We start from the raw sequence: 25,464 nt of genomic DNA on the forward strand, positions 1-25,464 counted from the left end.
AGTGCTTGTGGACTACCACAAAAATCATCACAGAAAATGAGATAAAAGCAGATGTGGAAACCAGGCTAGTGCTGGAGGTCACCTAGAAAGGTGACATTCGTGACTTATTACTTCTAATGGCATAGCAGAGAGAAGCAAGGCTGAACCGTTGTACTTGCACACAAAGCTTTGCTCAAACAGATAAAAGATGATTTGAGGCAAGATGAGTTTGGATTTTTACATTTTAATAAATCTTTGAATTAATTATCACAACAGTTGTTAGTAAGTCTTGATTATACTCGTGGCAAAAGCTGGACAGTGACCAAGGACTGCTCGCCTTCTTTGAGCTCTTTTTAACAGCACCTCTCTTCTAGTATATCTTTGTTTGCCTTTAGAAATTTGGCATGAGTGAAGTGATCAACAATATTGTGGGAAGCAATACCAATACTGGCAAGAGCACCAACACCAAGACCAGCGACAAGTGGAATAGTGGCTGGAGGAGCAAGACCAGCCAGAAGAGGCAAACGGGCCAGAACACCAACAGCGGCTGATCCAACCCCAGAAATCAGCGGCGGATAAACGGCACGGAGTTTCGGTAGTGCTGTCATGGCCTGCAAAGGGAAAGTAAAACACAGGTTAGAGAGATGATAAACACTTATATTTACCCCCAGACATGATGACTGAGAACAGGCAAAGATAGTCAGGGTAATTAAATCAATGAGAGACATGTGCCCCATAGGGTAAATGGGTAAGACCCAGGTTTGTAGCCCTAGGAGAGGGCACTGTCAGGGTGCACACAGAGCAGAGTGACCCTCCAGCTCCAGGGGCTCTGGGGAGGCCAGAGGCAGCGCTGCTTTGGAGCCCACGCCTGGCACTGGGCTGTGCCCATGCAGGCTGCAGGCTGTGTCCCAGTGCTGGGCTCACAGGCAGCAGCCAGGAGCTGCTCTGGGAGGCACCCAGGGCTCATCCTGTGCCACTCACCTGACCACCATAGCGGAGTTTTCTCACAAAATCATCAGATTTGAAGTCAAACACATCATATACTATGTCCTTGCCAATGCAACGCTCAGCCCTCCAGATGATCTCATTCAAGGGCAGAGGAGTGCAGTTCTGGTCATACTTGTTGTTGACAGCCCAGGAATCATCTCCAGCCACCTCCCTCAGGTGCTCCATTTTAACCTTCATGATGAGACTTGTCTCACTTTCAGCTGCCAGAGATGCGACTCCTTCATCTGGGATAAGAAGGGAGGAGATAAGGCAGGCAGGCAAATCTTCTCTGGCCCCTCCAAAACCTCACATGCCTTTTGGACTGCTCCTGGAAACCTCATCTACACACACAGGGTACTCATGGAGCAGCACCTGGAGGGACACAGGGCTCCTGGAGCAGCCAAACACCCCCTCTGCATCCTGCCAGGGTACACCAGCCTTACCTACAGGTGTCGCATGGATGACATATCCATCTCCTACATAGAGGGCCCAGTGATCGTAATGTCCCCGTTTGATCTCAATCAGGTCCCCAGGCTTTGGGTCACCCTTGTCATCTCTCATATCAGGAATGTTCATTTCACGACCTACAAAAGCCTTCAGCGGGAAAACACACAACAAATTTTAAGTAATAAGTTTTGTTTTCTTTTTGAGAAAGTTTAGATTAAATAATTTTTCCCATAGAAGCAGTCAATAGGATGAAGCTGATAAAACCAGGTTGAGGTATAGCTTTCACCAGTCCTCTATAAAGCACTGGGGGTAGAGGTGACAGCGTAAGGAAAGGAAGATTTGTGATCAAGTGCTTGCAGAACACCACTAAAATCATCACAGAAAAAAAGTAAAAGCAGATGTGGCAAACAGGTCACTTCTGCTGGAGATCACCTGGAACTGATGATGTGCTTGACTTGATATTTCTTCATGGGATGGCAGGGAGAAGCAAGGCCAGAATGCTGAACTTGCACACAAACCTATATGCATACAAAACAAAATTCTAGGCATGATGAGTTTTTCATATTTTATTAGGAGTTTCATTTAATTCTTTCTCGAAGGGTGGTAAAAGCAGGGCAGAGACCCCATGCAGCCAGAGAATTCCTACCTTTATCTGAGCTTTTCCTGATGACCCAACAGTGCTCTATTTCTCTCTCTAGAAATCCCACTGACACAGTAAAGTGATTTCAGTAATTAAATCACTGAAAGACATGTGCCCCATCTGCAGAAGGGGTAACATCCAGGTTTATAGCCCCAGGAGGTGTCACTCAGTGAGAGGGCACTGTCAGGCTGCACACAGAGCAGAGTGACCCTCCAGCTCCAGGGGCTCTGGGGAGGCCAGAGGCAGCGCTGCTTTGGAGCCCACGCCTGGCACTGGGCTGTGCCCATGCAGGCTGCAGGCTGTGTCCCAGTGCTGGGCTCACAGGCAGCAGCCAGGAGCTGCTCTGGGAGGCACCCAGGGCTCACCCTGTGCCACTCACCTGCTCAGAGACTGCTTCTCCATAGCGCAGATTGGTCACAAAGTGCTCACAGTTCCTACCAAATGAACAATATATCACCTTCTAGCCAATACCAGCTGCAGCACGAGACATAATCTCCTCCACTGGAAGCGGATCTGGGGACACATCAGATTTGTTGTTGACACGCCATTTATTACGTCGCACCACCTTCTTCAGGCGCTCCTTCTTCACCATTCTGGTGAATACTGGCACCTCGTGGGCCCCCAGTTTTACCTTGTCTTTACCTGTATATGGAAGGAGGAGATAAGGCAGGAACACAGACACTCTGTGGCCCTTCAAGACCTAAGAGGGGTTTCCTCTGCTCCTGGAAAAGGCTTTTGCACACAAAGTGTCCACCAGCTGCCCATGGAGGGAGACAGGGCTCCTGGAGCACCCAAGATTTCCCCTGCACCTCTCCAGTCTACAATATCCTTACCTACAGGTGTCAAATGGATGACATATCCATCCTCTATGTAGAGGGCCCAGTGCTGATGAAATGGCTGGTCGATCTCGATCAGGTCCCCAGGCTGGGGTTTGCTCTTGTTCTGTCCCATCTCAGGAGTGTGCAGTCAGGACGTGCAGCTGTAGCTGGGCTGGCTCAGCACAGAGCAGAGCTCAGCGGGGAGGCGAGGGCTGTGCAGGGGCAGCTGCCGTGGATAAGGTCCTTGGCCGCTTTCTCCTTCTGAGTACAGAAAGGTTAAAGCTGATTGGTTACTGTATCACCACCCTAACAGTTTGCCCGTGAAAGAGGCTTCAATTTCATTTCCAGGAATTCTAAACCAAGATTTTGATTAGCCTACTAAGCCAATTTTATCTCCAGACACAAGGTTTTTATTTCAACTCTTCTCATTTCCTGCCTGATGGGGTGGACAGGGCACGGAGTGAATGAATGATTGGCTGCTTGGGGTGTGACCTGTTCAGGGCACACAAAACCAGGCAGCCTCTCACTGACAGCTGTTCTGCTCTCACCTCCCCCTAGAGTGCAGCAGTTGATGTAACTAAAGCAACACAGGATTCTGTGACTCACAAGTGGGATGCAGATTACCTGACTCTGAAAGCTTGAGGTGTATACTCCAGCTAAAGGACAATGAAGCAGACTTTCTCTTGAAAGTTTTCTTCCAAGACAATCCACACATCAGCTTTGTGACAAGGAAATGTTGTGTCTCAGTCCATTGGGTGATGAAGCATGGGTGCCTCACTGCTCATTCTTCACATCCCTCACCCCCAGCACTGCAGGGACCCTGGCTTTGCCTTCCTGCTGCCTGGCAGAAGATTGATCTGATGCTGGCACTATGAACGCTTTAGAATCAACATTTGGTCCCTAAAGTTAGAATGGCCACAAGTCTGTGAGTCAAAGTCTCCTGGCTGCCTTAGTAATTCTTTAAGCCCCTCAGTGTTTTGGCAGCTCAAAGAATAAAATCCTAAAATGGGCTGTGAGTCTGAAGGGATGACAAAAATCATCTAGCAGGTTCGTTCAGGTTCAAGGCCAACAATCACTCCACTTGGAGAGGTGAAGTGGGAAATTTTGGTGGCAGAGTGGAAGAAAGAAGTGACAGAGAAAAAGGCAGCTGGGGTTTTTCTGTCACTGACACTGGGGATCTGCTGCTGACAGAGAGAGTCAGCAGAAGCAGGGACAGGAACATTGTCGTGGGCTGAAGGACAGGTGTCTGATAGGGAAGGTAGGGTTCTCTTTTGAAATTTAGAATATAAACCTTCTCTATCCGAATTAGTGCAATTTTGAAATTCAGGGGCTTGCAGGTAAAGGTATGAGAATAGGAATAATAGGTTTTTTACTAGTATGTATAAAAAGGCAAAAACACCTAATAGTAACTACGGCATCACTAGCAAACAGAACCAAGGACACAGTAACATTGTTCTCGGCCGCAGGCACTTTCCCTTTGGTGTGGTTGCTGTTCCAGTGGGCAGGAATGAGCGAGAAATGGGGGGGTGCTGGACGGCCGTAGCTGCAGAGCGTCCCGGGAAGGCAGCAGGGTGCGGGCTGCTGTGTGGAGAAACGCGGAGCAATCCCGAACAAAGAGCGGTGTCGGGCCAGCCCCGGCCCGGCTCTGAGCAGGGCAGGGAGAGGCGGAGTTCAGGATTTACGGGCACACGAGCAGATGGTTCTAGGTGCCTCAGGTGCCGGGGAATTCTCCCCGCAGTAAGCGATAGCCTGGACGGCTTTTTCTGATGTCAGAGAGTGACAGATGTAAAAAAAGATCTGCTACGGCTTTATCCTCTGTTCGGTGTGACTGTCCCTCTGAGAGAACCCTCTAAAAAACGAGAGGGATTTGCCTCTCCCCCCTCCTGGATGCCTCAAGCAATTAGTCATCGGTGCTTTTTTTGCAAATGTAAGGGGGAAATTCTACAAGTAACAAGGAAAGAAAAAGAAAAAAACCTAAGCACCTCAACACTGAGCATTATCCACCTCGAATTTTTTCTCATACTAATATGTTATATCAAATTTAAACTTTTAAATTGAATACATACAAACACAACCTTAATTATATACTTGTATACATGAATACACAGATACAGACATAGTGTCATGGGTAGTTCACCTGGAAATAAAGTTTTGTTTGAGATATGCATTGGGTTTCTCTATTTTTTGCATTACCCACTAGGTAGAGTCTGGGTCAGCCTATAGGAGATGATAGGGCTGTGTTTCTGTTCTTGGGGCAGTCAGTTTTAGGTCTGCTGCATGCAGCAGGTGAAAGCAAACTGAGGCTTGCATTCTGCTGCTAGGAGAATGGAGAAAAACGTGTTAGCAATGTCAGTGGTGGTGTACCACTTTGCTGCCTTGGACTCCAGCTCCTACTGGAGTTCCAACATGTCTGGCATGGCAGCACTCAGCAGTGGAGTCACTTTATTTAAGCTATCATAGTGTACAGTTAATTTTTATTTTCTGTTAGACTTGAGCACAGGCTAAATGGGGCTGTTGGAGGATGAGTGAGCCTTGCTGACCAACCCTTGGCTCTCCAGATCACAAATTATCTTGTGGATGGGGATTGCAGCATCTTCATTTGTTTGATACTGCTGGCAGTGCACAGTTGAGGTGGCAACTGGCACCTGTTGCTCTTTCACTTTCATGTGTCCCACTGCAAATGGGTTTTCTGATAGTCCAGGCAAAGTGTTCAATTGCTTAATGCCCTCTACCTCTACAGCAGCTATTCCAAAAGCCCACCTGAGTCCCTTTAGGTCTTTGAAGTAGCCATTCCTGAGAAAGTCTATGCCTAGAATTCACAGAGCCTCCTGGCCAGTCACAACTGGATGTTTCTGCCACTCCCCTCAGCAGAGTCAGTTCCTGTGATCCCCCCACCAACCCAGCAATAGAAACAGGTTCTGCCCCCACACGTCCCCATTGTACACTTGTGCACCAGAATTAACTAATGCCTCACATTTTTGTGGCTCTGAGGTGCCAGGCCATCAGATCTGCACTGTCTAAAAGACCTGGTATTCCCATGCCTCTTCCTGGCTAGAGGCAGGGACCCTCTAGCCCTGCTTAACATTTTTTTCTTTGACATACATACTAGATGTTTTTTTAAGGGGTTCTGACAGATCATCTTCCCTTCTGTTATACCTGGCAGCTTGATTATGGGAGGTTGAGGCTGCCTCCACTTTAGTAGAACTCCCTTGGTTAGTGCTTCCCTTCCTGAGTTGATGCAATTGTGCTGCCAGGACACAAGTGGGTTTGCCATCCCATCTGCCATGAGAGGCCATGAGAAAACTGTTTTCTTGTGGAGAAAAAAATCTCCATAGACTGAAGAGAAGTCTGCTCTACCAAGTGAATTGGTGAAAGACATTTTTAGAGATGGTAAATTGACTGGTTCATTTCTGTACATTTTCATTGTGAAAGAAAAGAAGTTGTTGGAGGAGGAAAAATGTTCTGAAAGTTTTATTTTTTTTCTTACAGTTTCTAGTAATAAAGCTTTTCTTTCTACTCCTTTAAAGTTTGAGCTTGTTTGGCTTTCCTCCTAATCCTAGCTCACAGCAGGAAATGGGTAAATAATTCTAGTGGGTGCACTGGCAATTTGGCTAACACTAAATCCACAACAACACATCCAAAAGAATTCCTCTGAGACTTGCAGTCTTACCTTGCCAGACTTCCATTCTTAGAGAAGGGAGTGAGAAAAAGCTGTGCTGATAGTATCACCTTTAAAAACCTCCCTCTCCTTTTATGTTTGAGTCCTCCAGAGATGATTTAGCCTACCTCACCCTCAGTTGATTGAGAGCTCTCTTGCAATTGCAGCTTTTTGCTCATGGATTTAAAGGTAGGATTTGACTTACATTAATTTCACGACTATAAGGCGCACCCTTTTGTCTAAAATTTTTCCCCGAATCCGGTAGTGCGCCTTATAGTCCAATGCACCTCATATGATGTACAAAGTTGCGACATTTACCACCCCAGAAGTGGGAGCTCTGATCCGTGGGGGAAGCTGGCAGTGCCGCGGCAGCCGCGTGGGGATGTGCCTGGGGGCCCGTGGCACCCCCCTGTCGGGTCTGGGCGGGCCTGCGGGCCCATAGCTGGCAGGTGGAGGCAGGGCCAGGGGACCCACGGCGCCGCCCCTCCCGGGGCCAGGCTGGCCCCGGAACCCGCGCTCCCACCCCTGTCGGGTTTGGGCCGGCCCAGGGGCCAATGGCTGCCGGGTTGAGGCAGGGCCTCAGCTAGCAACCGCGCGGGGGGAGCTGCGGGCGGAGCCTTGCTGTAAAAATAAAGTGCGCCTTATAGTCCGGTGCGCCTTATATGAACTACATAGTCGCGAATTTTGCTGACTCCCGGGGGGTGCGACTTATAGTCTGGTGCGCCTTATGGTCGTGAAATTACTGTAATCTTAGCAGACTTGACGTTGTTAGGAGTTTTGATAAAAGGCAGGTCCCAAGCCCATTTCACAGAGCAATGATCCACTACAGAAGACAGGTAAGACCAGAAAGAAGCTGCAAACACCCAGGCTGAGATATGACACAGGATGTGTCAGCTGTGAAATCTGCACGTGCTTCTGTGTGTTTGATCCCTGTTTGGCAACCACCCCTAGCAGAAAGTAAAGAGCAATTCCCTTGGTATTCGCAGCCATTTAGCTCTCGTCCTTCTCCTCCCTGGCAGTCAGGAAGTTGCCAGGAGGATCCTGGCAGCTGTTCACCCATCCTATCAGCAAGGTTTAAGGATGCTCAGCTCCCTTCTTTCCACCTCACACCCTCTCACAGGAGCTGCTCAATTTACACACCACAGGCAGGGACTCCAAGACACTGCACTGGCCTTGCCATGACCGGGCTACCAGAAGTTATCCACCTACTCAGGTCCTCATCAATACTTTCATTCTACCTTTTCATAAAGGTAAGGTTAAAGAAAAAGCCCATAGGATGTAGCTGATAAAACCAGGATGTGAATAGACTGCACCAGTGTTCAGAAAAGCACTGAAGGAGGAAGGGTAGTGGTGAAAGCAGGAGTGGAAAATTTCCTGGCGATTACTTGTGGACTACCACAAAAATCCACAGAAAATGAGATAAAAGCAGATGTGGAAACCAGGCTAGTGCTGGAGGTCACCTAGAAAGGTGACATTCTTGACTTATTACTTCTAATGGGATAGCAGAGAGAAGCAAGGCTGATCTGTTGTACTTGCACAGAAAGCTATGCTCAAACAGATAAAAGATGATTTGAGGCAAGATGAGTTTGGATTTTTACATTTTAATAAATCTTTGAATTAATTATCACAACAGTTGTTAGTAAGTCTTGATTATACTTGCGGCAAAAGCTGGACAGTGACCAAGGACTCCTTGCCTTCTTTGAGTTCTTTTTAACAGCACCTCTCTTCTAGTATATCTTTGTTTGCCTTTAGAAATTTGGTATGAGTGAAGTGATCAACAATATTGTGGGAAGCAATAGCAATATTGGCAACAACAGTAATACCAAGACCAACCACAAGAGGAATAGTGGCTGGAAGAGCAAGACCAGCCAGAAGAGGCAAACGGGCCAGAACACCAACAGCGGCTGCTCCAACCCCAGAAATCAGTGGCGAATAAATGGCACGGACTTTCGGTAGTGCTGTCATGGCCTGCAAAGGGAAAGTAAAACACAGGTTAGAGAGATGATAAACACTTATATTTACCACCAGACATGATGACTGAGAACAGGCAAAGATAGTCAGGGTAATTAAGTCACTGAGAGACACGTGCCCCATAGGGTAAATGGGTAAGACCCAGGTTTGTAGCCCTAGGAGAGGGCACTGTCAGGGTGCACACAGAGCAGAGTGACCCTCCAGCTCCAGGGGCTCTGGGGAGGCCAGAGGCAGCGCTGCTTTGGAGCCCACGCCTGGCACTGGGCTGTGCCCATGCAGGCTGCAGGCTGTGTCCCAGTGCTGGGCTCACAGGCAGCAGCCAGGAGCTGCTCTGGGAGGCACCCAGGGCTCTCCCTGTGCCACTCACCTGCTCAGAGACTCCCTCTCCATAGCGGAGCTTGGTCACAAAGTGCTCACAGTTCTTGTTGAACAAATGATATGGCATGACCTTGCCAATCTCACTCTCAGCACGCCGGATGATCTCCTCCACAGGGAAAGGAGTCCGGCAGTGGTCATACTTGTTGTTGACACGCCAGTTATCCTTTCCAGCAGCCTCCTTCAGGCGTTCTTTTATCACTTTACTCTTGCCCTTTCCCGAATGTAGTGACACAGAGCCAGTTGACACAGATGAAGAATTTTCACCTGAAAGGAAAGGAATGGAGGTTATAAGGAAGTCAGGTAAACCTTCTCTGTTTCAACCAAATTCTCAGATGGCTTTTGGACTGCTCCTGGAAACCTCATCTACACACACAGGGTACACATGGAGCAGCACCTGGAGGTACATAGGGCTCCTGGAGCACCTCAACACCCCCTCTGGATCCTGCCTGGGTACACCAGCCTTACCTGCAATTGTCACATGGATGACATATCCATCCCCCACGTAGAGGGCCCAGTGATCGTAATGTCCCCGTTTGATCTCAATCAGGTCCCCAGGCTTTGGGTCATCCCTGACATCTCTCATATCAAGAATGTGCAATTCACCACCTACAGAAGCCTTCATCTGGAAAACACATGGTAAACTCTCAGTAAGAACTTGTGTTTACTATTAGAGAAATTAAAGGTTCAAATAATTTTTCCCATAGAAGCAGTCAATAGGATGAAGTGGATAAAACAAGGATGAGGTAGAAAGATTATACAAGTCCTCAGCAAAGCAGTGGAGGGGAACTGCTGGTGTAAGGAAAGGAAAATTTGCCTTCAAGCGCTCGCAAACTACCACTAAAATCCTCACAGACAAAAGGCAAAAGCAGATGTGAGAAACAGGCCAGTGCTGTTGGGGACCACCTGGAACTGATGATGTGCTTGACTTGGTATTTCTTCACGGGATGGCAGGGAGAAGCAAGGCCAGAGTGCTGAACTTGCACACAAAGCTATATTCATATAAAACAAAATTCTAGGCATGATGAGTTTGTCTTTTGATATTTTATCAAGAATTTCATTTAATTCTTTCTCTAAGGGTGGCAATAGCAGGGCAGAGACCCCTTTCATCCAGGGAATCCCTGCCTTTCTCTCATCTTTTCCTGATGGTCCACCAGTGCTCTCTTTCTCTCTGGATTTCACCCACAGTGAAGGCAACAGCACAGATCCTACTGACAGCATGCAAACAATTGCCATCTTAGCAGATAAAGGGAAAGCAAAGCTTAGGCTGGAAACACAAGGAGCACTTCCATTTAGCCCCAGGTATGGTAATGGAGAATAGGCACTGATAACCAGAACAAGTAAATCAATGAGAGACGTGTGCCCCATGAGCAGAAGGGGTAAGACCCAGGTTTGTAGCCCTAGGAGGTGGCACTCAGTGAGAGGGCACTGTCAGGCTGCACACAGAGCAGTGACCCTCCAGCTCCAGGGGCTCTGGGGAGGCCAGAGGCAGCGCTGCTTTGGAGCCCACGGCTGGCACTGGGCTGTGCCCATGCAGGCTGCAGGCTGTGTCCCAGTGCTGGGCTCACAGGCAGCAGCCAGGAGCTGCTCTGGGAGGCACCCAGGGCTCATCCTGTGCCACTCACCTGGCCACCATAGCGGAGTTTTCTCACAAAATCATCAGATTTGAAGTCAAACACATCATATGCTATCTCCTTGGCAATGCAATGCTCAGCCCTCCAGATGATCTCATTCAAGGGCAGAGGAGTGCAGTTCTGGTCATACTTGTTGTTGACAGCCCAGGAATCATCTCCAGCCACCTCCCTCAGGTGCTCCATTTTAACCTTCATGATGAGACGTGTCTCACTTTCAGCTGCCAGAGATGTGGCTCCTTCATCTGGGATAAGAAGGGAGGAGATAAGGCAGGCAGGCAAATCTTCTCTGGCCCCTCCAAAACCTCATATGCCTTTTGGACTGCTCCTGGAAACCTCATCTACACACACAGGGTACTCATGGAGCAGCACCTGGAGGGACACAGGGCTCCTGGAGCACCCAAACACCCCCTCTGCATCCTGCCAGGGTACACCAGCCTTACCTACAGGTGTCACATGGATGACATATCCATCCCCCACGTAGAGGGCCCAGTGAGCGTCATGTCCCCGTTTGATCTCAATCAGGTCCCCAGGCTTTGGGTCACCCTTGTCATCTTTCATATCAGGAATGTGCATTTCACGACCTACAAAAGCCTTCAGCGGGAAAACACACAGCAAATTTTAAGTAATAAGTTTTGTTTTCTTTTTGAGAAAGTTTAGATTAAAATAATTTTTCCCATAGAAGCAGTCAATAGGATGAAGCTGATAAAACCAGGTTGAGGTAGAGCTTTCACCAGTCCTCTGTAAAGCACTGGGGGTGGACGTGACAGCGTAAGGAAAGGAAGATTTGTGATCAAGAGCTTGCAGAACACCGCTAAAATCATCACAAAAAAAAAGTAAAAGCATATGTGGCAAACAGGTCACTTCTGCTGGAGATCACCTGGAACTGATGATATGCTTGACTTGATATTTCTTCATGGGATGGCAGGGAGAAGCAAGGCCAGAATGCTGAAATTGCACACAAACCTATATGCATACAAAACAAAATTCTAGACATTATGAGTTTTATGAGTTTTTTATATTTTACTAGTACTTTCATTTAATTCTTTCTCTAAGGGTGGCAAAAGCAGGGCAGAGACCCATGCAGCCAGAGAATTCCTGCCTTTATCTGAGCTTTTCCTGATGGCCCATCAGTGATCTCTTTCTCTCTCCAGTAAACCCACTGACACAGTGAAGGCAACAGCACAGATCCTACTTCCAGCATGCATAAAATTGTTATTTTAGCAGATAAAGAGATAGTAAAGCTCAGGTTGGAAACGCGAGGAGAACTTTCATTCAGTTCCAGGTATGGTAATGGAGAACAAGCAGCAATAATCAGGAGAAGTGAATAAAATACAGGCATGTACCGTATAATCCAAACGGCTAATACCTAGGAGGTTGCACCTGCTCCTTGGTGTAGCCCTAGGAGGTGTCACTCAGTGAGAGTGCACTGTCAGGCTGCACACAGAGCAGAGTGTGCACCAGGGGCTCTGGGGAGGCCAGAGGCAGCGCTGCTTTGGAGCCCACGCCTGGCACTGGGCTGTGCCCATGCAGGCTGCAGGCTGTGTCCCAGTGCTGGGCTCACAGGCAGCAGCCAGGAGCTGCTCTGGGAGGCACCCAGGGCTCACCCTGTGACACTCACCTGCTCAGAGACTGCTTCTCCATAGCGGAGATTGGTCACAAAGTGCTCACAGTTCCTACCAAATGAACAATATATCACCTTCTAGCCAATACAAGCTGCAGCACGAGACATAATCTCCTCCACTGGAAGCGGATTTGGGGGCACATCAGATTTGTTGTTGACACGCCATTTATTACGTCGCACCACTTTCTTCAGGCGCTCCTTCTTCACCATTCTGGTGAATACTGGCACCTCGTGGGCCCCCAGTTTTACCTTGTCTTTACCTGTATATGGAAGGAGGAGATAAGGCAGGAACACAGACACTCTGTGGCCCTTCAAGACCTCAGAGGGGTTTCCTCTGCTCCTGGAAAAGGCTTTTGCACACAAAGTGTCCACCAACTGCTCACGGAGGGAGACAGGGCTCCTGGAGCACCCAAGATTTCCCCTGCACCTCTCCAGTCTACAATATCCTTACCTACAGGTGTCAAATGGATGACATATCCATCCCCCATGTAGAGGGCCCAGTGCTGATGAAATGGTTGGTCGATCTCGATCAGGTCCCCAGGCTGGGGTTTGCTCTTGTTCTGTCCCATCTCAGGAGTGTGCAGTCAGGACGTGCAGCTGTAGCTGGGCCAGCTCAGCACAGAGCAGAGCTCAGCGGGGAGGCGAGGGCTGTGCAGGGGCAGCTGCCGTGGATAAGGTCCTTGGCCGCTTTCTCCTTCTGAGTACAGAAAGGTTAAAGCTGATTGGTTACTGTATAACCACCCTAACAGTTTGCCCGTGAAAGAGGCTTCAATTTCATTTCCAGGAATTCTAAACCAAGATTTTGATTAGCCGACTAAGCCAATTTTATCTCCAGACACAAGTTTTTTATTTCAACTCTTCTCATTCCCTGCCTGATGGGGTGGACAGGGCACGGAGTGAATGAATGATTGGCTTCTTGGGGTGTGACCTGTTCAGGGCACACAAAACCAGGCAGCCTCTCACAGACAGCTGTTCTGCTCTCACCTCCCCCTAGAGTGCAGCAGTGGATGTAACTAAAGCAACACAGGATTCTGTGACTCACAAGTGGGATGCAGATTACCTGGCTCCGAAAGCTTGAGGTGTATACTCCAGCTAAAGGACAATAAAGCAGACTTTCCCTTGAAAGTTTTCTTCCAAGACAATCCCCACATCGGCTTTGTGACAAGGAAATACTGTGGTTCAGTCCATGGGGAGATGAAGCATGGGTGCCTCACTGCTCATTCTTCACATCCCTCACCCCCAGCACTGCAGGGACCCTGGCTTTGCCTTCCTATTGCCTGGCAGAAGATTGATCTGATGCTGGCACTATGAACGCTTTAGAATCAACATTTGGTCCCTAAAGTTAGAATGGCCACAAGTCTGTGAGTCAAAGTCTCCTGGCTGCCTTAGTAATTCTTTAAGCCCCTCAGTGTTTTGGCACCTCAAAGAATAAAATCCTAAAATGGGCTATGAGTCTGAAGGGATGACAAAAATCATCTAGCAGGTTCGTTCAGGTTCAAGGCCAACAATCACTCCACTTGGAGAGGTGAAGTGGGAAATTTTGGTGGCAGAGTGGAAGAAAGAAGTGACAGAGAAAAAGGCAGCTGGGGTTTTTCTGTCACTGACACTGGGGGTCTGCTGCTGACAGAGAGAGTCAGCAGAAGCAGGGACAGGAACATTGTCGTGGGCTGAAGGACAGGTGTCTGATAGGGAAGGTAGGGCTCTCTTTTGAAATTTAGAATATAATCCTTCTCTATCCGAATTAGTGCAATTTTGAAATTCAGGGGCTTGCAGGTAAAGGTACGAGAATAGGAATAATAGGTCTTTTGCTAGTATGTATAAAAAGGCAAAAACACCTAATAGTACCTACGGCATCACTAGCAAACAGAACCAAGGACACAGTAACATTGTTCTCGGCCGCAGGCACTTTCCCTTTGGTGTGGCTGCTGTTCCAGTGGGCAGGAATGAGCGAGAAATGGCTGGGTGCTGGACGGCCGCAGCTGCAGAGCGTCCCGGGAAGGCAGCAGGGTGCGGGCTGCTGTGTGGAGAAACGCGGAGCAATCCCGAACAAAGAGCGGTGTTGGGCCAGCCCCGGCCCGGCTCTGAGCAGGGCAGGGAGAGGCGGAGTTCAGGATTTACGGGCACACGAGTGGATGGTTCTAGGTGCCTCAGGTGCCGGGGAATTCTCCCCGCAGTAAGCGATAGCCTGGACGGCTTTTACTGATGTCAGAGAGTGACAGATGTAAAAAAAGATCTGCTACGGCTTTATCCTCTGTTCGGTGTGACTGTCCCTCTGAGAGAACCCTCTAAAGAACGAGAGGGATTTGCCTCTCCCCCCTCCCGGATGCCTCAAGCAATTAGTCATCGGTGTTTTTTTTGCAAATCTAAGGGGGAAATTCTACAAGTAACAAGGAAAGAAAAAAAAAAAACAGAAAACGAAACACCTCAACACTCAATATTATCCACCTCGAATTTTTTCTCATACTAATATGCTATGTCATATTTAAACTTTTAAATTGAATACATACATGCACGACCTTAATTATATACATATATACATGAATATACAGATACAGATATAGTGTCATGGGTAGTTCATCTGGAAATAAGGTTTTGTTTGAGATATGCATTGGGTTTCTCTATTTTTTGCATTACCCACTAGGTAGAGCCTGGATCAGTCTATAGGAGATGATAGGGCTGTGTTTCTGTTCTTGGGGCAGTCAGTTTTAGGTCTGCTGCATGCAGCAGGTGAAAGCAAACTGAGGCTTGCATTCTGCTGCTAGGGGAATGGAGAAAAATGTGTTAGCAATGTCAGTGGTGGTGTACCACTTTGCTACCTTGGACTCCAGCTCCTACTGGAGTTCCAACATGTCTGGCATGGCAGCACTCAGCAGTGGAGTCACTTTATTTAAACTATCATAGTGTACAGTTAATTTTTATTTTCTGTTAGACTTGAGCACAGGCTAAATGGGGCTGTTGGAGGACGAGTGGGCCTTGCTGATCACCTCTTGGCTCTCAAGATCACAAATCATCTTGTGGATGGGGATTGCAGCATCTTCATTTGTTTGATACTGCTGGCAGTGCACTGTCAAGGTGGCAACTGGCACCTGTTGCTCTTTCACTTTCAGGTGTCCCACTGCAAATGGGTTTTCTGATAGTCCAGGCAAAGTGTTCAATTGCTTAATGCCCTCTGCCTCTACAGCAGTTATTCCAAAAGCCCACCTGAGTCCCTTTAGGTCTTGCAGTAGCCATTCCTGAGAAAGTCTATGCCTAGAATTCACAGAGCCTCCTGGCCAGTCACAACTGGATGTTTCTGCCACTCCCCTCAGCAGAGTCAGTTCCTGTGATCCCCCCACCAACCCAGCAATAGAAACAGGTTCTGCCCCCACACGTCCCCATTGTACACTTGTGCACCAGAATTAACTAATGCCTCACATTTTTGTGGCTCTGAGGTGCCAGGCCATCAGATCTGCACTGTCTAAAAGACCTGGTATTCCCATGCCTCTTCCTGGCTAGAGGCAGGGACCCTCTAGCCCTGCTTAACATTTTTTTCTTTGACATACATACTAGATGGTTTTATAAGGGGGTCTGACAGATCATCTTCCCTTCTGTTATACCTGGCAGCTTGGTTATGGGAGGTTGAGGCTGCCTCCACTTTAGTAGAACTCCCTTGGTTAGTGCTTCCCTTCCTGAGTTGATGCAATTGTGCTGCCAGGACACAAGTGGGTTTGCCATCCCATCTGCCATGAGAGGCCATGAAAAAACTGTTTTCTTGTGGAGAAAAAAATCTCCATAGACTGAAGAGAAGTCTGCTCTACCAAGTGAATTTGTGAAAGAACTTTTTAGAGATGGTAAATTGACTGGTTCATTTCTGTACATTGTCATTGTGAAAGAAAAGAAGTTGTTGAGGGAGGAGAAATGTTCTGAAAGTTTTATGCAGAGTTTATTTCTTCTTAGAGTTTCTAGTAATAAATTTTTTCTTTGTACCCTTTAAAGTTTGAGCCTGTTTTTCTTTCCTCCTAATCCTATCTCACAGCAGGAAATGAGTAAATAATTCCAGTGGGTGCACTGGCAATTTGGCTAACACTAAATCCACAACAACACATCCAAAAGAATTCCTCTGAGACTTGCAGTCTTACCTTGCCAGACTTCCATTCTTAGAGAAGGGAGTGAGAAAAACTTGTAATGATAGTATTACCTTTAAAAACCTCCCTCTCTTTTTCTGTTTGAGTCCTCCAGAGATGATTTAGCCTGCCTCGCCCCCAGTTGATTGAGAGCTCTCTTGCAATTGCAGCTTCTTGCTCATGGATTTAAAGGTAGGATTTGACTTAATCTTAGCAGACTTGACTTTTTTAGGAGTTTTGTTAAAAGGCAGGTCCCAAGCCCATTTCACAGAGCAGTGATCCACTACAGAAGACAGGTAAGACCAGAAAGAAGTTGCAAGCAGCCAGGCTGAGATATGACACAGGATGTGTCAGTTGTGAAATCTGCACATGCTTCTGTGTGTTTGATCCCTGTTTGGCAACCACCCCTAGCAGAAAGTAAAGAGCAATTCCCTTGGTATTCGCAGCCATTTAGCTCTGCCCCATCCCCTTCTTTGGCAGTCAGGAAGTTGCCAGGAGGATCCTGGCAGCTGTTGGTCCATCCTGTCGGCAAGGTTTAATAATGCTCAGCTCCCTTCTTTCCACCTCACACCCTCTCACAGGAGCTGCTCAATTTACACACCACAGGCAGGAGCTCCAAGACACTGCACTGGCCTTGCCTGCCCTTTTGCAGACTTGGCTACCAGAAGTTATCCACCTACTCAAGTCCTCAGCAATACTTTCATTCTACCTTTGCATAAAGGTGAAGTTACAAGCAATGACTCTCTTAATGAGGTCATAGGATGCAGCTGATGAAACCAGGATGTGAATAGACTGCACCAGTCTTCAGAAAAGCACTGAAGGGGAAGTGGGGTGAGGTAGAAGCAGGAGTAGAAAATTTGCTGACAACTACTTTTGGACCACCACAAAAATCACCACAGACAATGAAATAAAAGCTGATGTGGAAACCAGGCTAGTGCTGCTGGGGTCACCTAGAAAGGTGACATTCTTGACTTATTACTTCTAATGGGATGGTAGAGAGAAGAAAGGCTGAACTGTTGTACTTGCACACAAAGCTATGCTCAAACAGATAAAACATGATTTGAGGCAAGATGAGTTTGGATATTTACATTTTAATAAGCCTTTAAATGAATTATCACAACAGTTGCTAGTAATATTTATAACACTTGTGGAAAAGGCTGGACAGTGACCAAGGACTCCTTGCTTTCCTTGAGCTCTTTCTAACAGTACGTCTGTTCTAGTGTATAAATCTTTGCCTCCATGAATTTGTCAGAAATTAAGGTATCATATAGATTTCTTATACATATAGTGTAAAGAAAAATAATACCATTAGAAGCTGCAACAGGAAGAGCGGCAACAGGAAAAGTAAGACCTGCGAGAACAGAAAGCCCAAGAGTTCCCGCCCCAGTCATCACTGAATCAACAGTGGTACGGATCTTTTCAAGTGCTGTCATGGCCTGTAAAAGGAAAATAAAACACAGGTTAGAGATATGATAAATAATTATATTTAGCCCCCGAAATTATAACTGGAAACAGACAGAGATAATGAGTGTGATATATGTTGTTATAATTCGTATTTATATATACGGAGGTTGTATAAAATAAAGAAATAAGTAAGAAAACCTTTCAGACACTGCCACCCGCATCCAGAGCCATAAACAAAGGCCTTAATTAGCATATCAACAAACCTAGCTCAACGATAAGAACTTGTCAAGCACCACATATCAGACAGCCGATCACCTCCATCGGTTCCCGTAATCGAGAAACAGCACTCCCAAGGAAAATTACACATCAATATGGAGCAGACACAACCTCATCAGAATTCATTGATGCGCAGGAAGAACCTTTGTCCAGGGTAGCACCAGGAAAAGGATTTAATCTAAATATGAGAATCCGCAACAGAAACAAAGGAAACTCTTGCCTCAGGCCAGAAAAACTATATAAAAGCTGGACTCCCCGAGATGGCAGTGTGAACACAGGGGGATCTGATGCGATAGAGGTCAGATCAGCGTGTGTGATCATCCAGCACTGATTCCCGGGCTCGGTGCCGTCCTGTTTCGTTTGTGGCTTCCCAAGACCATATTTTCGGTCGCAAAAATAAAATTTGCTGTTTTACTATTTAATTCAGCTTGATTCGGTTATTATCTATAACAATCTGGTGACCCCGACGTGATCCTGATTTGGGGTTCGGGTGGGACCCACTTTCCATCCAGGAGGTGCCTCGCTGACTTCAGCGACCTGGCGGGATCGGGGAACTCCCCAGAACTAGTCAGGAACCCGAACTAAAACCAGAAGCCACAATTGAAAAGGGGGAAGACGGGCTCAGAGCTCTCAGATAACTGCGGCATCTTTGTTTCACTCATAAAACTCGACGTGCACAAAGAATCCACGCAGGAAAAGGAGCCGTAAGTATTGCGTGGTTGAGTGAGGTGTGACTGAGCGCGTGGGTGGGACGTGATCTGATCACGGAGCGAGTCCGGACCCTGAAATCGAAGTTCCACCATCCCGCGAGGGACGTGGTCGGTTGAGGGGGAAGAGAATGTTATGTGTAAGAACTCTTTCTCACATGTCAAGCCTAAAACTAAGGATGTTTTGGGGGTCAGTCATGGGGGGATCGGGAGGGAGGTAGGTTTCCTAGGATTTGGAAACTGGTAGACATCTTGGTCCAGGGGCTAGTTCAAGCCTAGGAAAAGAGAGCTCGTCTCCTTTCGAAAAGCTCCATGGAATGGTTCTCTGTGTGAGGTGAGTAGATTGGAAAAATTTAAATAAATAAAGTTTAAACTGCAGTTCAATACTCAGATTCAGAAGGTCCTGGCGTGAAACACAGTAAGAAGGTATACTAAGGTAGCTTGGGATTTTTTATTTTTAAAAGAAATAGGGCAGAAAAAGAGCAAACCCCAGGAAAAACCCTGGAGAAATCGAAAAAGAAAAAAGGGGTAAGTTGCCTGAAATAACAAGGGACAGCCCGCTGGGTTGGATGATAGAACACTGGGAGGGGAGTCCCAACAAGAGAAATAAGTCTAAAGAAAAATTAATCCATTATTGCATAGAGAAGAGGACTGGGGGGAGGCGGGGGCAACTGCGGGTCCCCTGTGTCCTCTATTTCCAGAGCGGGAGGGGCGGGCAGTAAAGGTGATCGGGAGGATGTATCGACGGCGGCAGCGGGGGCGAGTGGTGTCTGTGTTACGGCAGGGTTGGTGGAAAGGAGAGTGTGCAAAGATATGAGTGAGGGAATGAACAGCCAGACCGAGCGCAGAGGTGCGGGTCTGGGAGCGTGGCCTGTGGGGGCTGGGGGAGGCTGAAGGGTCGCGGGGACTCAGCGTTGGAGCAGGAGCGGCAGTGACCGCTGGTCCCTGCGAGACTGCGGGATGCTCGGCTGGCTGCCTGTGCTGCTGCTGGGGCCCTGCCGCTGAGAGCACCGGTGGGGGAGGAGCGGCGTTTAAACTGCAACAGGACAGGGACTGGCCCTCGGATACAGTGTCTGATAGAGAGGGGGAGAACAAGGGTAGAGAAATATCTGAGAAATGCGAATTGTATGCAGAAAAATTAAGCTTCTGTTTTCTTGTGAATTCTGCTAGAAAATAAAAGTAATACAGAAAAGGTTGTGAAGGTTTGCTGAATGTGTGAAATGAGTTTAAAAAGCATGAGTTTCAGATTGTGTTTGTAATTTACTGGGAAGGTATTTAACAATACATTGAAGAGTATAGTAAAAAGCTAAAAGAAAAGAGGAAGAGAAAAATGGTTTGTGAATTAAAGCTTCCACGTGCCAGCATGGACTGCTTTGGATTTTGCTTCCTTCTTTTTAGCAGCAGTTACTGCTTGTTTAAGCCTTAAGGAAGAAGGATTCAGGGCTTGGACAGCCCCCTTCCTTTATTCCAAGTTGAGATTTTGAGTGCTTGAAAGAGCAGTCAGGGCAATCTGTGGAGATGCTGCGGAATTTACACTCCTCATGTGTGCTATTATCTGTAAATCAATTCCACTCCCCGGCACGCTAGAGCGAAATGCCTGGGGGAAAAGGGGCAGGTCTGGCCCTTCCCAGGGAATGTGTGCTGGTGCTTTAGCTGTTGCTAGAAGATGTGCAGGGACAGCGCTGAAGTGATTTAAGGTTGTGAACAGAGCAGCTGAAAAGGGTGTTACTGTTATATTTTGCTCCTCTCAGAGAAATTCAGCACCTTTTGAGGAGAGGGGCTTCCTCACGGATAGTGCTGGGAAATGTCCTGGCATTTAAAGTGAAAACCAATAGTACTGCTCCACTGTAGAGATGAAACCTCCTTCCCAGGTGCTGTGTGAGTGCAGGGTCCCAGCTCCAGCAGCTCTTCCCAGCCCTCTGGAGCTGTGTGTGCAATGCTGGTAGTGGCACTAGTCTCCCTGTACTCCCCAGGACTGTCAGGGCCAGTGAGACATTTGGATTTCTAATATGGTTTAGTTGAATTAACCCTATTCATTGGCAAAAGCTGAATTAGGATGGTCTTAGGAGTGTTTCACATGTGTAGCTAACCCTAAACCAATGAAGTTGCAGTTGTTTTTGGTATGTGTGAAAAGGGTGTAGAAAAGAGCATCCTGCTCTGCGTCTACCTTCTTCCCACCATCCTGAAGGAATTTAATCTTAAATCCAGAACTGTCTGGATGTGATGTGTGGCAAGTGCAAAGCAGGTTGTAGAGCTAAAGGTTTTGTAGGAGCTGTTGGTGTGTGGATTTTCCTTTCTCAAAAACCTGTGCTTTGGTTTTTCCTTTTCTTTAGCCTGTTTAAGTTGAGAAGAGATGTACATTTTGGTAGGGTAAGAAAAAATGGTCCAGGAAAGAATCTGGGGGACAGAGGTCAGAAATGGGATGTTTGGTCCTGGAAGAGGATGTAGTGTCCTTTGGATCATTCTGGCTGCAGTAGAGTGTCCCTGTGGGAGCAGAGAGTGGCTGTGTAGAGGTGGAGGAGAAGTTTCATGAAGAGAAAATTGGGATATGAGAACATAGATGGGAAAACATGGGAAATATTTAAATCAGAGTCCCTCAATGTGAGTTGGTCAGTTCAAGCATGTGAATTTTATACAGTTTTACAAACATTAAAAAAAGATTAAAAGGAAAGAGAAGAACAATATTTACAGACTCAAAATATGCCTTTGGGGTGGTTCATACTTTTAGGAAAATTTGGAAAGAAAGAAGACTAATAAATACTCCAGGACAGGGACTGCTCCATGGAGAAATAATAAAGCAAATCCTAGAGGCTGTCCAAGAGCCAAAAGCAATCTCGGTCGTGCATGTGAAGAGACATCAAACAGGAATACAATTTCGGATTAGAGGAAACAGTTTAGCAGATAAGAAAGCAAAAAGTGCAGCACTACTAACAGTAAGTACCCCAGAACTCGGAGAAAGTGGAACTCAGGGACATCCCCCTTGTCCCTCCCAAAAAGAGATTAAAGAATACAAAAGATAGGAGGTACATTAGAAGAAGGTAAATGGAAATTACCAGATGGGAAGGAATTAACATCTAAGGATTATACCAGAAAAATTCTAAAAAGACTACATTTGCAAACACATTGGGGATCACAGGCTCTGGCAGAACAATTTCTGAGATCCTTTGGGTGTAAGGGGATTTATGAATTAGTTAAACAGGAAGTCCAGGGGTGCCTGATATGCTAAAAGGTTCACAAAGCCAGGACATGACAGGTAATTTGGGGTAGTTGCCCTATAGCCTATCGTCTGTTTGAAAGAATCCAAGTGGATTTCACTGAGTTACCAAAGGTTGGGAGGTATAAATTCTTGCTGGTACTAGTAGACAAACTAACTTATTGGGTAGAAGTTTGCCCAAGCTCGAGGGCTACAGCCCAGACAGTATCTAAATTCCTTCTGGAGGAAATCATCCCCCGGTATGGTATAATCAACTATATAGACTCAGACCAAGGAACACATTTCACCTCAAAGGTTATTAAACAACTGGCTGAAGCCCTAGGAATTTGGTGGGAATATCATACACCATGGCATTCCCAGAGTTCTGGACAAGCTGAGAGAATGAATCAGACCTTAAAGGCTCAACTATCAAAATTAAAGATAGAAACAAAAATGTCCTGGCCAAAATTCCTCCCCTTAGCATTATCAAATATTAGGACGATGCCTCACTCTGAGACAGGGCTATCTCCTTTTAAAGTGTTATATGAGATGCCTTATGACCATGGGATGCCAGTGGGACATCCAAAATTAAAAGATAGACAAATACAACCCTACTTGATAACAATAAATACAAATTTACAGGAATTGCAAAAACAGGGAATTGTCACACAAAATGCTCCTTTGGGGTTCGCCATACACAAAATACAGCCAGGAGATCGGGTCCTCATTAAAACCTGGAAAGAGGTTTCTCTCTCTCCTCACTGGGAAGGTGCTTTTATTGTCCTTTTAACCACAGACACAGCAGTCCGGACAGCAGAAAAAGGCTGGACACATGACTCCAGAGTGAAAACCAGAAACACCCAAGTGCAAAGTGGCTTCCTCCCCTGGAGACCTCAAGATAAAATTGCCCCAACAAGCCGATGATCAGCCTAGACCAGATAAGGTGAATAGCTTCTGGATGCAGGTGTTTTCCTTTTGTTCGTTTCAAGTACCAAATCTGTTGTGGGGTTTGGGTTACACATTGTGTACGGGGGGTCCAAACTGGAGGGCTCTGTACTAAGTGTTTTGAAAAAGAACTGTCTCTGATCGAATTCTAGCACTCGCCACTGAATTGAATATTGTTGAAGTAGATTCTCTAGAGTGGTTTCTCTTATATCAACACAGGATTAGTGGGAAACTAAATTGCAGGGCTGATATTTTAAGAGTAGAGTGTTGGAGAACAAATAAAGTACCTTGTTGGATGGACACGATAAAATTATTGAGGTGGGATGTCTTTAAGAGACGATATGCAGCTCGGACTTTGCATTGGTCCCCTGAAGAATACCTCTGCTGCCAAGAAGATGGTTTGCCTCACCGCTAGCAGCAAACTAGCGGGCGTAGTGGGGAATCCTGGTGAGCCTGAGTCTAGTCATGTTCCCACCGATTAACGCATACCCAAGGAACTCTGCAAACCCCGAGGCACAAAGCCGTAACAATGAGTGTGGGGGATGTCCACTAATTAGCACCCCGACTCACTCTGTCCTGGCCAACTGCACCCGTAAAGAAAAGCAGGAGTACAGAACATTTAACGGCACTCAGTATGTGAGGTGTAAATGGGGAAAGAAAATGATATGCTATGGTCTCAAGGCAAGACATGGGAAAGGGCAGTCAGAGATATTTGCTCACAATATCCAGGAGAGAAATGCCAATCAAACACCTCTTCCCACTTGTGGGCAATGCAATCGCTCGGTGTGGGTAGGGGGAAAACAAAAGTCGGTATATGTAGCTTATTTTCAGATGAATGAGTTATGCTATGACTATACCCAATTAGATATGTGTGTCATGGAAGGGAAAACGTATTGGGTGGGCAAAAATCTTAAGTTTGAGAATGGATTGATCTCAGACAGTAAACCAATCATCATCGACCTACTTGAAGAAAATGACAAACGGGTTTGTGCTCAATTCAATAACACTTTTTGTTTCTCCAGAAACAAGGAAGGCATGGATCCTGAAAGCAAGATAGAACAAATTGCCTTAGAAACAAAAAGACAAGAGTCAGAAATGGGAAAGAGGAGACTAGAACAGGAAAGGTTGAGAACCTTAAGTGAGCAATATGATTTACTAGAAAAACAGTACGACAATTTTGGTTTGCCAAGATCGGACAAAAATTTGTTTCTCGATTTGATGCAAGAAATTGCAACTGAATTAAGATTTTCCAACTGCTAGTTTGTGGAAGACTCAAGTCAGCAGAAAAATGGCCCTGGAAAGGTGAGAGTTTAACTCCAGAGCAGCTCCTAAGGTGGGACAAAACACGACTCTCAAAGTCACTCCAAAAATGCAAAGGTTGGGTCTTAGATAAAAGAGCGATTGAAACAATTCATATCAGTTGGGAGGGCAAGAAATATACAGAGGTGGTGGGATACATCCCGTGCATCTCCACCCTAGCAGTAAACTCAAACAACAAAAGCAAAACTTGGAAACCGGAACCCCCTGCTGGGTACTGGAGCCTAAAAAGAGAGAATAATTGTAAATGGAGTGACAAAATTGGGCTTTGTTGGAACAAAGGCTCTGGAGCTAGCCCTTACCAGTCATTAGGGGAGTTAAGTACTTATTGGACCAAACCAGAAAACACAGAAATTACCTGGAAAGCTCCTGAGAGGATATACTGGGAGAGTAAATGGAAAAGCATCCAAATTACTGAAACTGGGAGAAGGGGAGGTGGATACCAATGCAGTAAAAGCACTTGCAAACTTTGAAGAGCAAATGGGGAAAAATAAACTCCCTTACATAGATTATCGAGAAGAGTCAATAGAGGAACGGGATAGAAGAGATAAATCTGAAGAAAATTAAGAAGGGAACACGAATTAATTTGTTTATATAGAAGGGGGTGATTGTGATATATGTTGTTATAATTCGTGTTTATATATAAGATGGTTGTATAAAATAAAGAAATAAGTGAGAAAACCTTTCAGACACTGCCACCCGCGAGCCATAAACAAAGGCCTTAACTAGCATATCAACAAATCTAGCTCAATGATCCTGAAAAAGACAGGAAAAGATCATCAATAAAGAACTTGTCAAGTACCACATATCAGACAGCCTTTCACCTCCACTGGGTTCCATACGGGAGAAACAGCACTCTCAAGGAAAATTACACATCAATATGGAGCAGACACAGCCCTCATCAGAATTCATCGATGCGCAGGAAGGACCTTTGTCCAGGGCAGCACCAGAAAAAGGATTTAATCTAAATATGAGAATCTGCAGCAGAAACAAAGGAAACTCTTGCCTCAGGTCAGAAAAACTATATAAAAGCTGGGCTCCCCAGATGGCAGCGTGATGACAGGGGGATCTGATGCGATAGAGGTCAGATCAGCGTGTGTGATCACCCGGCACTGATTCCTGGGCTCGGTGCCATCCTATTTCGTTTGTGGCTTCCCAAGACCATATTTTCGGTCACAAAAATAAAATTTGCTGTTTCACTATTTAATTCAGCTTGATTCGGTTTTTATATATAACAATTAAATCAATGAGAGCCATGTGCCCCATGAGCAGAAGGGGTAAGACCCCCGTGAGCAGAAGGGGTAAGACCCAGGTTTGTAGCCTTAGGAGGTGGCACTCAGTGAGAGGGCACTGTCAGGCTGCACACAGAGCAGAGTGACCCTCCAGCTC

The 25,464-nt window shown here is 46.5% G+C and overlaps 1 protein-coding gene across 4 annotated transcripts in view; it reads right to left on the reverse strand.

Moving 5' to 3' along the window:
* LOC117000800 overlaps nucleotides 1-25,464 on the reverse strand; it is a 140,244-nt gene that overhangs the window by 16,351 nt on the left and 98,429 nt on the right. The window contains exon 1 of one of the 4 annotated variants that reach the window (XM_033068827.1): nucleotides 10,501-10,525. The exons of 2 other annotated variants lie outside the window; for them this stretch is intronic. The gene's annotated coding sequence lies outside the window, so the exon portion shown is untranslated. Of the gene's footprint in view, nucleotides 1-2,432; nucleotides 2,482-10,500; nucleotides 10,526-25,464 lie in introns of those variants that run through there. One more of the 4 variants, XM_033068828.1, reaches the window with a different exon arrangement.

The sequence above is a fragment of the Catharus ustulatus genome, chromosome 10 (genome assembly GCF_009819885.2).
Source record: "Catharus ustulatus isolate bCatUst1 chromosome 10, bCatUst1.pri.v2, whole genome shotgun sequence".
NCBI classification, from domain to species: Eukaryota; Metazoa; Chordata; class Aves; order Passeriformes; family Turdidae; genus Catharus; species Catharus ustulatus.